The 19,400-nt window shown below is 39.4% G+C and overlaps 1 non-coding gene across 1 annotated transcript; it reads right to left on the reverse strand.

Annotated features, from left to right (window-relative positions):
• Positions 1–18,176: 18,176 nt before the first annotated feature.
• Positions 18,177–18,283, reverse strand: LOC122099223. The gene has a single exon (XR_006145879.1). It is a non-coding gene; the product is annotated as a U6 spliceosomal RNA (small nuclear RNA).
• Positions 18,284–19,400: the final 1,117 nt, after the last annotated feature.

The raw sequence follows: 19,400 nt of genomic DNA on the forward strand, positions 1-19,400 counted from the left end.
TGGGCAAAGTCAAGAAGATAGCAGCTCCCCCAGCCCTTTTCCCAGGGAACAATTTCCAATTCAGTTGGAGACAAGAGGGTGACCTCATTTAGCTGGATGGTTTCACATATTGTTGGGTATGTCTGTTTGTTCCCAGTCCCAGACCTTGTACTCAGGATATGAGCACAGTCTGTGAAGTGCTTTTGATCAAGGCTGGCCTTCCACACTAGAGCCACAGGGATTCTGGCTTTGTTGGCACTGAAGTTGGACTTTCTTGTCTAGGGTGACTTCGACTATGATCCTCCCATCACATCCTTGTAAGTATCAAGGAGGACTGCTGAGAGCCACTGGTGCCTGCCTAATCATTGTTCTTACTGGTGTTCTTAGACAAACTGGTGAGTTCCCTATCCTCGGGTTTAAGTAGTGGGAGCTGTAGCCCACAGTTGGAATCTTGGTCCTGCCACCTCCAAATGGAAGGAGATCCTAAGAAACTTATTCCTGTCCATATGATTACCAATGGAATATGATGTATGTCATGATTGAAAGAGCAGTTCTTGAATGATTCTAGTATAAAATTATACACAATTATGTTATAGGACACTGATCGATGTTAGTTAATATCTTATGAACCATTTAAACAATCACATTAATAAAATGGAGGTATAATGAAATACCTTAGAATTACTATACTATTACATACTAAAAAAGTGTTATTTTTCTGCCAAGACTAGGACTGGAACTAATCTTGGTAACTCTGTTGCACTGTGTGGGAAGGGGAAACTGGCCTCCTAGAAGTCAAGAAATTCATGTCTATTCCTTAGGCCTGAAATAGATCCCCACCACTAGAAAACATCCTATTCATGTACAATTTACATATATGATTTATATTTATATACATATGTTGACTCCATACTGCATTCAGTGTAGTTATTTTATTTTTTGTTTTATTCATGTATTGAGCATTTATTTTGACTATTATGGCACATAAAACATTGATTACATTGATTACATAAGGTAGAGGTCTACATATGTATGCCACTTCATACCTGACACCCAGGACTTTCACAGAAAAGGAAAACATGTGTCACCATCAACTTCTTACTCCACAATTAATTTTTGGGGAGTGCTGGCATCTGAACTCAGGGCCTACAAGCCTACAAGGCCCAATTCATGAATGGGTGAGTGTCAGCACGCCATCCTGGGGCAAATTGAGCTGACAGGCTGCTCCCAGGACCTGAGCTCAAGCCCCAGGGGTTAACAAAATAAGAACAGATTGACATGCAGATGGAAGTATGCTAATAAATATGTTTATACAGAGTATCAGAGATGTCTATATATTATTCAGTTATATAGACTACATTCCTACCAATTCCTTGGTATTAATCATGCGTCCATTTAATTAATGTTATTGTTTTCATCCTTATACTGTTAATGAAATCAATCAGTGTCCTGAAATTATAGTGTTCCTGTAAGTAATGATATTCTTTTTATGCTTCAAAAATATTAAATAAAATCAGTTAGCTTCCTGAAATATTGCTGTCTAATGTTATCGGAGCATCATTCATGATCAACTCTTTGAACCTTGACATTGATAATATTCCATTGTTCTTCCTATGGATGGGAACCATTTTCTTAGTATCTCCTGCCATTGGTTGGTGTTAGGAGGGGGATTCGAAATCAGGGCGTATGTTGCCATGTGGGCCTATGGTTTCCCAGATAGTCTGCCAGCCTTCAGCATTGCAAGGTGAAGTACTCTTTGCAACAGTGTCATTCAGACCCATGAGGGTCACCATGCAAAGGAAGAAAACATAAAAAGGCCACATTTTTTCTGTGAATTGCTTTCCCTGAATGACCTAGGGGTCTCGGATCCTAGAAGCAGCTGTAGATCTAGGGGCTGCACCCCAGCCTAGGGTGATGGAAGCTGAGGCAGAGTTGCCACAACGTGACTTCAAGCCCCGTACTGAGAAAAGTAAAATAAAAAATTTAGCTCCCTGGCTTGCAATTCACACAGTTTATTTTTACAGGCTTTGGATTTGAACTCAGGATCTGGGTAAATCTGGAGCAATGTGGATGAAGGGGAAGATTACTGTACTTAAAGATAAGAAAGTCAGGCCTGTTCACTAGTTCTGAATTCAAGCGCGAGCCCTGGAAACATACTAAGTATATATATTGTAAAGACAGGATTTATACTTACCTATAGATGTTCAGTCCATATACGTTTGGTGTGGTTGTTCCTTGAAATTTTTCTTTTATTAATTTATTTACCATTGATTGTACTATGATGAAACCCATTGCATTTATTACATTGATGATATCCTATCACAGAGCATCTAGATTTGTAGAAATTTTCTCTACCATGTCAGGATTCTCAGGATCACCCAGGATATTCAGAGAAAAGGAAAACTAGTTTCACACTTGGCTTCTTACTCTACAACCCACTTGTTGGTAGTGCTGGTATATGAACTCAGGGCCTAGTAGGACCAATTGTCCAATAAGTCAAGGTGAACACACCAACCTGTGAACTAAGGAGCTAGGCCATTCTCAGGAACTGAAATTGATCCCCAAGGTGGTCCACTATAGTCATAAATTCATAATTTAAACATACAGTCTATATTGACATTCATGTGTCAACAGCATCTTGTGTTTAATGAACTTCTCCTTATTTTGTCTCTATTTCATGCAGGTATTGTGTATTTTACTAAATATCGTGACAGGTATAATTTTGCTGACATGGATGACAACCTGTTCCTGTGGTTATAGGGTTGCCTATGAATTCCGCTTCTTGGTTGAGACTCAGGACTTTCACAGGAGAGGAAAATGTGTGCAACAGCTGGCTTCTGACATCAGGATGAATTTTTTTGTCAGTGCTGCGGTTTGAACTCAGGTCTGGGTATCTCTGTTGCACTGGGGGGGAAGGGGAAGCTCACCATCCTTGAAGACTAGAATTTCAGGCCTGGTCTAGGGCCTGATTTGAAGCCCCAGCACTGGACAAAATCGCAAGCCCACCTTTTTTAAACATAGGATCTCTTTTTACCTACAGGAGTGGTATGCATCTTGCATTCAGTGTAGTTATTCTTTTTATTTTGTGTCTTATTCATTGATGTATTGTACATTTTATTGAATATGGTGACAGATATAACTGTACTGACATGGATGACAACCTATTCCCATGGCTATAGATTTGCTTATATAGCATTCTCCATCCTTGATGAGACCCAGGATATTCACAGAAGAGGAAAACATATGCAACCTTGGTTTTCTCACATCAGAATGAATCTTTTGGCAGTGCTGGAATTTGAACTCAACGCCTATCAGGCCCAATTGGTGAATCGGTCATGTTAAGCACATCAGCCCGTTAGGCTCTCAGGAGCTAGGCCATTCCTGGGACCCGAGTTTGAGCCCTGGTGGGAGGGCAATATAGTCATAAATTCATAATTAAACAAAGGATCTATATTTCCAAACATGGGTGGGCTGCATCTTGTGTTTGGTGTAGTCTTCCTGGCTGAGACCCAGAATTTGCACAACAAAGGAAGACAGGTGCAATGACTGGCTTCTCACATCAGGGTGAATTTTTGGCAGTGCTCGTATTCAAACTCGGGGCCTAGGAGTCCCAACTGCCTAATCGGTCCACATGATCACACCAGACTGTGAGCCACTAAGGAGATGAGCTCTTCCCAGGAACTGAGATAAAGCCACAGGGAGGCCAAAATAGTCCTCAATGCATCATTGAAACATGGGGTGTATATTCACATCCGTGTGTGGACTGCATCGTGCATTGAGTGTACTTATTGTGTTTATTTTGTATGCTATTCATGGATGTATTGTGTATTTTCTTATGTATATGATGACAGGTATAATTGGACTGACATGGATAACAACTTATTCCCATGACCACAGGGTGGTCCATGCATCCTGCATCCTAGCTGAGACCCAAGACTTGCACAGGAAAGGAAAATAGATGCAACAATTGACTTCTGACACCAAGATGAATCTTTTGGCAGGGCTGGGATTTGAACTCGGGGCCTAGCAAGCACAATTGGTGAATGAGTCCACATGAGCACACCAGCCTGTGAGCGACAAAGGAGCTAGGTGTTTCCAGTACCTGAGTTTGAGCCCCCCTTGGGGGAGAGTGGGGAGTACAATAGTCATCCATTCATAAGCTGAAGGTAGAATGCAAATAAGTACATATTTGAATAGAGTAGGATTGTGGTGACCTGTGATGGAATCCAGTCTGTGAGTACCTATATTTGAATCTTTTCTGATGCATCCATTTCATGTATATGATGATTATTGTCATGTTTCATCAACTCTTCTTTACAAATAATCTATACCCCATGAGTCTTATGTATCATTTCCTACTCACATCATGCATGAACTACTCATTCAAGGATGAGATCTTTCGCATGCCATGGCTCTTCCTAGGTCCAGAAACGAGTATCTCAGGATCTCCTGCCATTCTCTCCTCCTAGGGGGACTGAATTCAAGCCTTGGTCCTGGAAAAGATACTTCTTATATACATTTTAATGATAGGATTTATACTTACATTCAGATGTTCAGACCATATTGTGTTTGTTGAGTTTATAAATTTTATTTCTCGTTTTATTCATTTATTTACCATTTATTTTATTGACTCTGATGACACCTCTCCCATTTATTACATTGTTTACATCCTATCACAAAGAATCTAGATTTTAGATGTGTTCTCCATCATGCCTGGCAATGTGAGGATCTGAACTCAGTGCCTAGCAGGCCCAATTCATGAATGGGTGAGTTTGAGCATGGGATCCTCTAGCCAATGAAGCTGTCAAGTGGTTCCCAGGCACTGAGATCGACCCCCATGTTTGGCCAAAACAGCCATACATGGATAGGCAAACGATGGTATACAAATAAATATATATTGTTAAAGAGTGCCAGAGCCATCTGTCTATGATTGAATGGCACCTACTACATTCCTACCAACTCTTAGGTATTTATTATACCACCATTGAAGGAATATTATTCTTTTCATGCTTAATAAACTATACATTAATCAGCATTCTAGGACTATTGCATCCAATTTTAGACTAGACGGATGCATGAACTCTCATTCAATTGGTATTCCCTTGCATAGGAATGAGTCTCTTGTGATCTCCTGCCATTGGTGTCAGGACTGGGATTTAAACCCAGGGCTTACGTTGACAGGTTGGCCTATGGCTTCACTGATAGCTCACCAGAATCAGCAATGGCAGGTCAGATCCACTTTGTAGCCATGTCATTCAGACCCAGGATGGTCACCACGCCCAAAAAAATCGTAAGATGCCAGCCCTCTGCAGCTCACCACTTTTTGTGCTTTCCAGCTTTTTTTTCTTCCTGCAAGCCCTCTGGCCTAGGATCTCCAGATCGGCTATTTGGTCTGGAGACTGCACCCCAGCCTAGGGAGATCCAAGCTGAGGATGTGTTTCCACGACCTGAGTTCAAGTCCCATGGATGGCTAAAAAAAAAAAAATTAATTATTTAACTAAATAAAAAAAATAAAGCTCCCTGGTTGGAATTTCTGCCAGTTTTCTTTCCTAGCCTGGGATTTGAACTCAGGGTGTTGGTAAATTTGTAGCAATGTGAGGGAAGAGTTCCCATTACTTGAGTTCAAACCCCATGCCAACCACAAAAGAAAAACTAAGTCACTGACCTCGGCAGGGTGAAGTAGTTGTGGAGATGGGAGGGAAGGGATGGTAGGGAGAAAACAAAGAAGGAGTCAACAATGCTCAATAGGAAATGTAGTCATTACCTTGCTCCTGTAACTGTAACCCCTCTGTAAAACACTTTTTCAATAAAAAAGTACAAAAAAGAGAAACAATGTCGTTCTCAGAGAAGCACTTTAGAGGTAAGGAAATGATGTCTGAATAGCTGTACAAATTCCACACTGCTTTTTTTTAATGTTCAGTATGGAACTGAGTAAACATAACTGCTTCCATTAAAAAAAAGAAGTCACTGTCTTGGAACTGGGGCCTGGATTTCTGCCACTGCTAGGATTTGAGATCACTGTCCAGGTAACTCTTTTATACCATGGGTGAAGGCGAAGCTCACTCTCCTTGAGGAAAAGAAATTGAGGCTAGAGTTCCCAGGGCCTGAATGAAGGCTCTGCAATGAAAAAAATGTTTCTATACATGTTTAAAATATGATATACACTTACATATGTATGTTAATTTCATATTATGATTTTTATTATTGATTTTGTATTTTGTTTTTTTATTCATTTATTGATTGATTATTGTATTTAGTATTATTATATACATAGTATTTATTACAATTTGCACATCCATAATAAAATTCCATACAATAATTTAGGATATTGACTCATTTTTATTAATATTTTATTAAGTGTTGAAACGTAATACATAATTAAATGGAAGCATTTATCACAGTCTTCACATGTTTAGAGTCTCTCCCAAGTATGAGCTTTATACAATCTTTGGACATCTTCCAATTGGGATTTCTTTAAATGATTTATAGTCAGAAACCTTTTCCTGAGGATAGGCAAGTGAGGGATAAAATTGTAAATGTGGGGCTAGAAATGTGGCTTAGTGGTAAAGAGCTCACTTAGCATGCATGAATGCCAGGGTTTAATCCTCAGTGCCACATACTCAGAAAAAGCCAGAAGCTGTGGTGTGGCCCAAGTGGCTAATCTTGAGAAAAAGGAGCTCAGAGACAGTACCCAGGCCCTAAAATCAATCCCAAGGACTGCCAAAAACAATAGACGAAATGTCAGTGGCTCACACATGGAACTCTAGCTTCTCAGGAGTCTGAGACTTGAAAACCACAGTTCAAAGACAGCCTAATAAAGAAAAGCCTGTTAGATGCTTATCTGCAGTGAACCACGAAAAGACCCCATGTGGCACTGTGGCTAAAGTGGTTAAGTGTTCCCCTTGACCTGAGGGTCTAAAGGACAGTGCCCAGGCTTGAGTTCAAGACACACAATTGGGAAAAAAAAGTGAGGGTTAATCAAGGTACTTTTCCTATTTGCTAATTATTAGAACATCCTTTGGAAAATGAGCACTGATGTATACCAGAATTGGAGTCAGAGCTTAAGGTTCAAGTGTAACACATCCATATGCCCAGCCTCTCAGACTCTATCATTGTAATCTTGTGTCCTACAGGGTTCTTAAATGTCCAATGTTGAAAGGCTTAATATGCTCCCCAAGCCCTTTGTGATAAGTAGTTGACTTTTATTGTCAAGGTCATCACAGTTCTGAACCTAGCAGAAAACCAGTAGTTCAGGCCCATCATCCTAGCTCAGGAGGCTGAGGTCTGAGGATCACAGGGTGAAGCCAGCCAGGGCAGAAAAGTCTATGACACTCTGACTTCCACTTCTGAAAGGTCAGATGTTCAAGAGCTTGCCTTGGGGTTGAGAAGTACTTGCACTCTAAATGTTCTTAGAGTTCTTGAACTATAGAAGCAAGAAAGAAACATTATTGACCCATACTTCAGGTTTGTTCAGCCCTATACTTCATGTTTGTTAGTTTGTTTCTTTCTTTTTTTATTATTGTAGGAGATGATGTCTGGGCCTGGGAGGTGTTCTTGAGCTCTTCAGCTAAAGTCTTGTGCTCTACCACTTGAGCCAAAAGCCACTTCAGCTTTTCTGGTGTTCCATTGGAGCTAAGTGTCTCAAGGACATTCCTGTCCAGGCTGACTATGAACTATGATCCTCAGATCTCATCCTCCTGAGTAGCTAGGATGACAGTCATGAGTGATAAGCACCTAGCTTCCACTTCAGGTTTCTTAGTAGTGAATTGGACATAATAGGCTAATGGGACCTTTTGTGTCTGGGATAATTTGGAACCCAGATCCTCAGATCTCAGCTTCCTGAGAAGGCAGGATGAGAGACCTCAGCTAAAGACCCCTAGGCTGTGTCCTTTGCTGCAAGGGGGTCCATGGCTCCACACGGTGGAGTGGTAGTCATGAGCCCAAGAGGTAAGGGTGAGAGCTTAGGCCCCTAGTTCAAGGTTCATGACTGAGAAAAAAACAAAACAAACAATTGTCTGTAGTAGACAACTCACTAGTCTTCAGTAATACATAATTTTGTCCCTCCCATGGAGACATATCTGAGCCTCAATATTCTTGTCTGCATAATCATCTCAGTGCGGAGATCTTACAAGGACCCAATGAAAGAATGCACCTGGTGAAGGACACAGCACATGGCACTCTTTGTATGACTCAGCACACAGCATCCTGTGAAAGACTCAGAACCCAGCACCAATGCAGAATTCAGCACACTGCACCTTGTGAAGGGCTCAGCACATAGCACCATGTGCAGGACTCAGCAGAGAGTACCCTATGGAGGACTCATTACATAGCTCCGTTCCACAAGATGTTATTAGACTTAGGGTGCTCTAATCAATATCACCATTCTTTGAGGAACATTTCACAAACCACAAAAGTTCACACCTAAGTGTTTAGTGGAATGTTTGATTTGGGGGGGGTTAGTCATGGAGCTTGAGCTTAAAGCTTGGGGATCTTATTGTTCTAATAACATTTGCACAAGGCTAGAACTCTACCACTTCGAGCCATATTTCAAAGAGTCTAGCAGACTCCCCGCCAGGTTTGAAAGCCCCAGAGCGTCCAGGATATCGGGCGTATGCCAGGGTAAGCCAGGATGATGGGGGGGGGTACCCATGGAGCTGGGTTGCAGCAGTTTATATCTGGCTAAGTCAAGTTAGGTAGCAGCTGTCAGCACTAGACTCCTAGCTTGCTCTGTCATGTGGTATTTGAAATACTGTCCTCATATAGTTTCAGTTAGAACATAGTACCTCTTTTTGGCGGCAGTCCGGGGGCTTGAGTAAGGGCTTTGACACTGTCCCTAAGCATTTGTGCACAAGGGTAGAACTCAATTGATTGAAAAACAGCAGAACTTCCGGGTTTTCTGTTTATGTGGCACTGAAGAATCGAACCCATTGCTTCATGCTCACAAGGTGAGCACTTAACCACCGAGCCCCAAGAGTGAAGGAGGTATAAATAGATAGAGATTGGTATATATAAGCATTATATACACAGAAAGATGTCTGTATATTATTATTTTATAGATATTGCTACCAATTATTACTTATTAAGTTATGTCTCCATTTAATGATGTGTCCCAGTTAACAATTAGTAAAGCATTAACTAAATGACTCAATATCCTATTATTGTTTATCACATATGTACATACATCCATACACATAACTTCATATTTTATAGAATGAGACAGATGTCTATACATTATTAAATTATGCATCATGTGTTACTATCAATTATTAGGTATTTATGTTTCCATGACATTTTTATTCTGGTAATACTTAATAAAATTTTAAACTTAATCTACATCCTATAGTTTTTGTTTCTAATTTTATCCTAGAATGATTCACTACTAATTCAAGCTGTTTTTCATTTATTGTAGTGACAACTCTTCCACCTATGACATTTTTTACATTTATGACATCCTATTACATAACATATAGATTTGCATCTGAATTATACATCCTACCTGTCACCGAGTACTTTCAAAGAAAAAGAAAACATGTGTCACGCTCGGCTTCTCATTCCAAGATTACATTTTTTGGCAGTGGTGGGATCTAACTCAGGGCCTAGAAGGCTCGATTCATGAATGGCTGACTGTCAGCACAGCAGCCTCTAGCCAATTCAGCTGCCAGGCACTTCCCAGGCCCTGAAATCAAACCCCGTATGTTGACCCCATATTCTGCTTAGTGTACTTATTCATTTTATTTTTTGTTTTATTCATTTATTTACCATGTATTTTATTGATGTTATTACACATGAAATATTTATTACATTTATTACATAAGATATAGATTTGCCTATGTATGAAACTTCACACCTGATTCCCAGGACTTTCACAGAAAAGGAAAACATGTGTTGCCATGGGCTTCTTACTGCACGATTCAATTTTTGTGAGTGCTGGCATCTGAAGTCACAGCCTACAAGGCCCAATTCATGAACGGATGAGTGTCAGCATGCCAGCCTGAGGCATATTGTGCTGACAAGCATTTCCAGAACTTGAGATCCAGCCCTAGGAGTTGACAACATTAGAACAGATTGACATGCAGATGGTAGTACAAAAATAATTATTGATTTTTATAGAGTGCAAGAGATGCCTATACATTATTCAGTTATATAGGCTACATTCCTATCAATTCTTGGGTAGTTAGTATACCTCCATGTAATTAATAGTATTGTTTTCATCCTTAATTATTGATTAAATCAACCACTGTCCTGAAACTATTGTGTCCATGTAATTAATAGTATTCTTTGAATGTGTCAAAAATATTCATTAAAATCCATTAGCCTCCTAAAATCACTCTATTTTTATAGTAGTATTCAGAAACAACTACTTCAACCTTGCCATTCATAATCTTCCATTGGTATTCCTATGAATAGGAACGAGACACTTAGGATCTCCCTCCATTGGTAGGGGTCAGGACCCGGCTTCAAACACAAGGCCTATATTGCCATGTTGGCCTATGGCTTCCCTGGTAGTCCTCCACCCTTCAGTAATGCCAAGTTACCAACATTCTTCAACCAGGTCATTCAGACGCAGGATGGTCACCTAGCAAAGAAAACAAATGTAAAACTGGTAGCCGTCTGCAAGTTGCCAGTTGTTTTTTTCCTGTGTCTCATTAATTATGTTTTTTCTTGTCAGCCTTTGGGTCCCAGGAACCCAGGTACGGCTGTGGTTCCAGTGGCTGCACCCCAGCCTAGAGTGATCAAAGCTGAGGCAGAATTGCCATGAGCTGAGTTCAAGCCCTGTGCTTGACAAAAGAAAAATACCTACCTACCTACCTACCTACATACATACATACATACATATATACATACATACATTAAAAATATTTTAAAAATTATGAGGCTCCTTGGCTTGGAATTCGTGCCATTTTTCTGCCAGGCCTGGTATTTGAACTCAGGGTCTGGGTAAATCTGCAGCACTGTGGGGGATGGGGAAGATTACCATTCTGGAAGACAAGAAAGTCAGGCCTGTTTCTAGGGCCTGAATTCAAGTCCTAGGACTTGAAAAAATAATATTCGTATATATTTTAAGTACATGAATTTTATTGACCTACACATTTTTACTGCACATTGCAGTTAGTGTATTCATTTTATTTTTGGTTTTGTTTCTTATATATTTTAGTGAATACGATTACACATATAATATTTTTTGCATCCTATTACATAAGACATAGATTTGCCTATGCATTCTACATCATTCCTGAGTCCCAGGAATTTCACCATTAAAGAAACCAAGTGGGACAATTGGCTTTCTACCAGGATTAAGTTTTTGGAAGTTCTGTGAATTGAACGCAGGGCCTAGCAGGCCTACTTCATGAGTGGGTAAATGTTAGCACACCAGTTTGATGCAAGAGAAGTTGGCGGGCAAATTTGAGGACCTGAGATCAAGCCATAGGAATGGCCAATATATAAACAGATAGAGGATTAGACTGCAGTGTGTGTGTGTGTGTGTGTGTGTGTGTGTGTGTGTGTGTGTGTGTGTGTGTGTGTGTGTGTGTGTGTGAGTGTGTGTGTGTGTGTACTGTTAGCTGCTTTTAATCAGGGCTATCCCTCTACCACTGGAGTTACACAGCTCTACTTCTGGCTTTGTTGGCCCTGAAGTTGGACAGGGATCTCAAGGACTTTCCTGCCTAGTGTGAATTTGACTATGATCCTCCTATCACATCCTCCTATCACATCAATAAGGACTGCTGAGAGCCACTGATGTCTGCCTAATCATTGGTCTTGCAATTCTTGGACAGACCGGTGAGTTCCCTATCCTCGAGTTAAAATGGTGGGAGCTGGAGCCCACAGTTCAAATCCTGGTCCTGCCACCTCCAAATGGAAAGAGATCCTTAGAAACACATTCCTATCTATATGAATACCAATGGACATGATGTATGTTATGATTGAATGGGCAGCTCTTAAATAATTCTATGATAAAATTATACACAATTATATTATAGGACACTGATCGATTTTAATCAATACTTTATGAAGCATTTAAACAATCACGTTCATTAAATGGAGGCATAATGAAATACCTCAGAATTGGGCGTCACATAGTATAAAGGTGCCATTTTTTCTGCTAGGACTGGGATTGGAACTCATGGTCTTGGTAACTCTGTTGCACTGTTTTGAAAGAGGAAGCTAGCCTTCTTGAAGCCAAGAAATTCATGTCTGTTCCTTACATCTGAAATTGATCCATCGGAACTAGAATACATCTTATTTGTGTACATTTTAAATATATGATTTATATTTACATACATAGGTTGACTCCATATTGCATTCAGTGTAGTTATTAATTTTATTTTTCTCTTATTCATGTGTTTGTGGGGCACATGGGCAGCAATGATGGAGCTGAGAGGAAGTTGAGTGGGCACAGTCCAATTGTTTACCTTAAAATCTGATTGGATATAGCTTAGGTGCATGATAGGGTGTGACCTTTACAGTGATTGGTTGGTTCCTTTCCCTCCCCTTCCATGCCTCTCAATTTTTCCCTTTAAATGGTGCTTGCTGTGTGGTAATAAACGAGTTCTTGCTTGACTTGACTCCCCACTGTGTCTGAATGTCTCCTGGGCTAAGGGAGACTGGGGAACAGCGAGTGGCGAACTTACTTTTCCTTGGGCCCCATCAATCTTTTGGAGGCAAACAAAGACCCAACATGTATTGACTGTTTATTTTATTGACTAATATGGCACATAGAACATTGGTTACATTGATTAAATAGTATATAGGTGTGCATATGTATTCCACTTATACCTGACACCCAGGAATTTCCCAGAAAAGTAAAACATGTGTCAACATCAGGTTCTTACTCCATGATTCATTGTTTGGGCATGATGGCATCTGAACTCAAGGCCTACAGGGCCAAATTCATGAATGTGTTTGTGTCAGCATGCCATCCTGGAACAAATTGAGCTGATAGGCAGTTCCCAGGATCTGAGATCGAGCACCGTTGACAAAATAAGAACAGATTGACACACAGATTGTAGTACAGTAATAAATACATATATCTTTACAGAGTGCCAGAGATATCTATCCATTGTTCACTTATATGTACTGCATTCTTACCAATTCTTGGGTATTTATTTTGCCTCCATTTAAATATATTATTTTTTTATTTTTTATTGTGAAAATAATGTACAGAGGGTTACAATTACATGGGCAAGTTAATGAGTACATTTTTTATCAAGCATTGTAGCCTCCTCCTTTGTTTCCACTTCCCATCCCTTCCCATCCTCCCCTCTGCCCCCCCACCCAATCCTCCCTGCTCCCTCACCCACCCACCCCTCACCAAAGTTGTAAAGTTAGTTTTTAACATCACGACTTGTACATCTCTTTGTTGCAATGGGTCCACCTGTATTCCTATTTAAACGATTTGTTTTTCTCCTTCCCCTCCACAAATTATACTGACATCAAGTACAGTGAAAGCAGGGGTTATACTGTGGAGGAGGGACATACAAAGCAACAAAGAAACAATCTTATAAATGTGTTAGAAACAATCACATGAAAGAAAAAAAAAACATTTGAGTACATATCTTAGGGTTCATTTCCCTAATATCACCTTATCTGAACTTTTCTGCTTTACTCAGACATATATTAGTTATTGCAAATAAGGGAAACCATGGGATAGGGCATTAGCCTTGAGCTGAAGAGCACCCGGCCCAGATTTCAGGCCCCAGGATCCACAAAAATAAATAAATGTTATTATTTTTATCTTTAATAAAGTATTAAGTAAATCAGTGTCCTGAAATTATTGCATCCCTGTGAGAAATAATATTCTTTTAATGTTTCATAAGATATTAAATAAAATCAATCAGCCGACTGAAATCATGAAGTCTAATTGTGTACAAGTATCATTCAGGAGCATGTCATTCAACTGTGACAGTGATAATATTCCATCATTATTCCTGTGGATGGGAACGAATTTCTTAGGATCTCGCACCATCTGGAAGTGGCATGACTGTATTCAAACTGTAGGCCTATGTTGCTGTGTGGGACTATGGCTTCTCCAATAGCCCTCAATTAAAAAAAAAAATATTTAGCTCCCTGGTTTGCAATTCATGACATTTTTTTCTGCCAGGCCTGGGATTTGAACTCAAGGTCTGGGTAAATATGCAGCACCGTGACGGAAGGGAATCTGAACATGCTTGAAGACAAAAGTCAGACCTGTTCCCTAGGCCTGAATTCAAGCCTCAGGGCTGAAAAACATACTCCTTATATCCATTTTAAAGATAGGATTTATACTTCCATACAGCTAGTCAGACCATATTTTGTTGGGTGTGGTTATTCATATTATTTCTTGTTTTATTCATTTATTTACCATTTATTTCATTGAATCTGATGACCCTTCTACCATTTATTACATTGTTTACATCCTATCACAGCATCCAGATTTGTAAATATGTTCTCCATCATGCCTGACACCCAGGGCTCTCACAGAAAAGAAAAACATGAGTCACACTTGGCTTCTTACTCCAACATTAAATTTTTTGCAGTGCTAGGACGTGAACTCAGGGTTTAGCAAGCCCAATTCATGAATGGATGAGTGTGAGCATGGCAGCCTCAAGCCAATGAAGCTGTCAGGTGGTTCCCAGGTGCTGAGATCCAGCTCCAGGTTTGGCCAAAACAGTGATACATGGATAGGCAGAGGGTGGTATACAAATAAACATATATTAGAAAGGAATGCCAGAGCCATCTATCTATGATTGAATGACAGCTAAGACATTCCTACCAACTCTTAGGCATTTATTATACCACCATTGAAGGAATATTATTCTTTTCATGCATAATAACTTATTAATTAAGATCAATCAGCGTCCTAGGATTATTGCATCCAATTTTAGACTAGATCGAAACATGAACTACTCTTTCAATTGGTGTTCCTATGCATAGGAATGAGTCTCTTGTGATCTCCTGCTATTGGTAAGTGTCAGTACTGGGATTTGAACCCAGGACCTATGTTCACAGGTTGGCCTATGGATTCCCTGATAGCATGCCAGCCTTCAGATATGGCAGGTCAGGTCCACTTTGCAGCCATGTTATTCAGACCCAGGATGGCCACTGTGCAAAGAAAAAAACGGAAAACCCTCAGCCCTCTGCAGCTTGCCACTTTTTGTGCTATGCTACGTTTTTTTTTCTTCCTGAAGGCCCTCTGGGCCGAGGATCCCTAGATTGGCTATGTGTCCGAGGATGCCCCACCCTAGGGCGATTGAGGCTGAGGCAGAGTTGCCATGACCTGAGTTCAAGCCCCATGTTGGCAAAATACAGAATAAATAAAAATATTAATTAATATTTAACTAAATTAAAAAAGAAATAAATCTCCCTTGTTTTGAATTTCTACCAGTTTTTTTTTTCCTAGCCTGGAATTTGAACTCATGGTCTTGGTAAATATGTATCAATGTGAGGGAAAGTGCATATTTGCCACTTCTTGAGTTCAAACCCCATGCAAATCCAAAAATAAAAATTAAGTCACTGAGCTTGGCCGGGGGAGTAGTTTTGGAGATGGGAGGGAAGGAATGGTAGGGGTAAAACAAAGGAGGAGGCAACAATGCTCAATAGGAAATGTACTCATTACCATGCTCATTTAACTGTAACCCCTCTGTACAACATTTTTACAATAAAAAAATGAAAAAATAGTAGTGCTCAGACAAGCATTTTGGGGTTAAGAGAAAGGTGACTGATAGATGTGCAAAATTCTACAGTGCTTTTTTTTAATGTTCAATACGTAACTGAATAAACAAAGCTACTTCCATTAAAAAAATTAAGTCACTGGCTTGTAACTGGGGCCAGTATTTCCATCATTGCTGTGATTTGATCTCACCATCAAGGTAACTCTTTTGCATCATGGGTAAAGGCAAAGCTCACTGTCCTTGAGGATAAGAAATTCAGGCTAGAGTTGCCAGCTTCTGAATGAAGGCCCTGCAATGGAAAAATATTTCTATGTATGTGTAATATATGATATATTTACATATGTATGTTTATTACATATTATAATTTTTATTATTGATTTTGTATTTATTTTATTTTTTACTTTTCATTTACTTATTATTTATTGTATTTAGTATTATTATACACGTAATATTTAGTACATGTTGAACAGCTATTATAAATTTATACACAATAATTTAAGACATTGACTCGTTTTTCATTAATATTTTATTAAGTGTTGAAACATGATACATAATTAAATGGAAGCATTTGTCACTGTCTTCACATGTTTAGGCTTTTCTCCCAAGTATGAACTTTGTCTTCTTTATCTTTAGAACCTTCCTATAGGAATTTCTTTAGATGATTTTTACTCAGAAGCCTTTTCTTGGGGATAGGCAAGTTGAGGGATAAAATTGTAAGGGTGGGGCTAGAAATGTGGCTTAGTGGTAGAGAGCTGGCTCAGCATGCATGAACGGTAAGGTTTGAATCCTCAGTGCCACATACTCAGAAAAAGCCAGAAGCTGTGGAATGGCTCAAGTGGTAGAGCGCTAAGCTTGAGAAAAAGGAGCTCAGAGACAGTACCCAGGCCCTTAGTTCAAGCCGCAGGTCTGGCAAAAACAGCAGGCCAGTTGCCTGTGGCTCACAACAGGAACCTTAGCTTCTCAGAAGGCTGAGATCTGAAGATCACAGTTCAAAGACAGCCTAGGCAAGGAAAACATGTTAGACTCTTATCTCCAATGAACCACAAAAAGACCACATGTGGTGCTGTGGGTCAAGTGGTAGAGTGTTCGCCTTGAGCTGAAGGGCTCAGCGACAGTGCCCAGGCTTGTGTTTGAGACACAAAACTGGAAAAAAGTGAGGGTTAAGCAAATTACTTTTCCTATTTGTTAATTAGGAGAACATTCTCTGGAAAAAGGAATGTTCATGTACACCAGAACTGGAGATAGAGCTCAAGATTCAAGTGTAGCCCATCCATATGCAAAGCCTCTCAGACTCTAGCATTATAATCTTGTGTCTGAAAGGTCCAATGTTGAAAGGCCTAATATGCTGCCCAAGCTCTTTGTTATAAGCAGTTGACTTGTAATGCCAATGTTATTACAGTTCTGAACCTAGCAGGGCACCAGTAGCTCATGCCCATCACTCTAGCTCAGGAGGCTGAAGTCTGAGGATCACAGGATGAAGCCAGCCAGGGCTAGAACATCTATGACACTCTGACTTCTATTGGTGACAGGTCAGATGTTCAAGAGCTTCCTGTGTTTCCCTTGATAATGAGAAGTTACTTGCACTCTAAATGTTCTTAGAGATCTTTTTTTTGTTGTTATTTTGAGTTTTTTATTTTTTTGTGAACACATTGTACAGAGGGGTTACAATTACATGGACAGGTTAATGCGTACATTTCTTATCAAGCATTGCAGCCTCTTCCTTTGTTTTCCCTTCACATCCCTTCCCAGCCTCCCCCGCAATACCCCACAAAATCCTCCCCGCCTCCCCCCCCCCCGCAAGAACATTGTAAAGCTCGTTTTCAACATGACAACTTGTACTTCTCATTGTTTCAACAGGTCCACCTGTATCCTTAAACGACTTGTTTATCCCCATCTCCTCTACAAATTATACTGACATCAAATATAGTGAAAGCAGGGGTTATACTGTGGGGGGGGGGACATACAAAGCTACAAAGAGATAATATTATACATGCGTTAGAAACAAATGCATGAAAGAAAAAAAAACATTAAAATACATATCTAAGGGTTCATTTTCCTAACATCACATTATCTGACCTTTTCCGCTTGACTCATACATATACTAGATATTGCAAATAAGGGAAACCATGGGACCTATGTTTGTTTGGGCCTGGCTTGCTTCACTTAATATAATTTTTTCCAAGTTTTTCCATTTCCTAACAAATGGGGCAATGTCATTCTTTCTGATGGAGGCATAGAATTCCATTGTGTATATATACCACATTTTCTTGATCCATTCATCTACTGAGGGGCATCTGGGCTGGTTCCATATCTTAGCTATGGTAAATAATGCTGCAATAAACATAGTCGTGCTGGTAGCTTTAGTGTGGTCTTGTTTGTAAAGATTTGGGAAAATGCCCAAAAGTGGGATTGCTGGGTCATAGGGGAGCTCTATGTGAAGTCTTTTGAGGAACCTCCATACTGATTTCCAAAGTGGTTGTACAAGTTTACATTCCCACCAGCAATGAAGTAAGGTTCCCCTCTGGCCACATCCCCTCCAGCATCTGTTGTAAAAATATGGACTGCTTCACGAATTTGCGTGACATCTTTGTCCAGGGGCTATGCTAATCTTCTGCGTATTGTTCCAATTTTAGTGTATGTGCTACCGAATTGAGCACAGAACATTTTTTATATATAAAGTGGAATTGATTTTCTTAAACTAGATAATTCAACAAAAAATAAGTTCAAAAGTATTGTCATGAAATTTTAGAACCATATATTTCTTACATAAGCACACATTTAAGAATAAAGTCAAGATTGATATGTCAAAAACAAAATAATTCCTTATATTTGTTGTTCAAGAGATTTGTAGCAAGAGGAATTCAGTTATTCAATACAAGTCACCTGTCATATTGAACACTGCAGCAAATATTAATGTTTGTTAAAAGTTTTAATGTTTTGGGCTGGGAAGGTTGATCAATGGTAGAGCACTTGCCTTACTTGCATGATTCCCTGGGTTCTATTCCTCAGCACCACATAAGCAGAAAAAAAGCCAGACATGGTGCTATTGTGGCTCAAGTGGTAGAGTGCAAGCCTTGAGCTGAAGAGCTGAGGGATAATACCCAGGCCCAGAGTTCAGGACTCAAGACTGGACCTCCCTCCAAAAAGATTTAATGTTTTAAATTAAGACTTTTTGTCAGGTCATAAATCTTTTCCATGAAGTATTTAAGATTTATAGTAGCAGACATATACTACTAAGTATGTCCATTTCAGAGTTTATAGAAACGCTACTAATGAGAAGTTGCAAAGTCTTTGTGTAAAGAAACAGAGCAAAGAGTTAAGACTTTTACTACAAACTTTCTGTTAAAACATTAGGGCTTCCTTTCTTTATATGTTAGCGAGCAACAAATGATGATATAAACCATATATAAATTATGAGATCAGACATAAATAATAACCTTAAAGGGTAATTTTAAAGACTTCTCATAGCCTATAAAACTCCTGTTGAACAACATAATTTTAGCCAGTTTTAAATGTACAGGAATATGAGAAATAGTAAAATCTAATATGTAGTACACTTGAAATACTGGAAACATTGGTATTTGGTTTTTATTTTATTAATCATTAATATTTAATTATTGCTTTTCTTTATTTGTAGCATTGTTTTCCTTGTTATAATATAATACAAATTTTTGTCAGTCGTCATTACAAGGTACTTTGAGAATATTACTGGAATGCCCAAACCATTTTTTACAGGTGCATGTGAATTTACAAAGAGCAAAATTAACACAATAT

Source organism: Dipodomys spectabilis, unplaced genomic scaffold (genome assembly GCF_019054845.1).
Source record: "Dipodomys spectabilis isolate Male_0828 unplaced genomic scaffold, ASM1905484v1 ptg000505l, whole genome shotgun sequence".
NCBI classification, from domain to species: Eukaryota; Metazoa; Chordata; class Mammalia; order Rodentia; family Heteromyidae; genus Dipodomys; species Dipodomys spectabilis.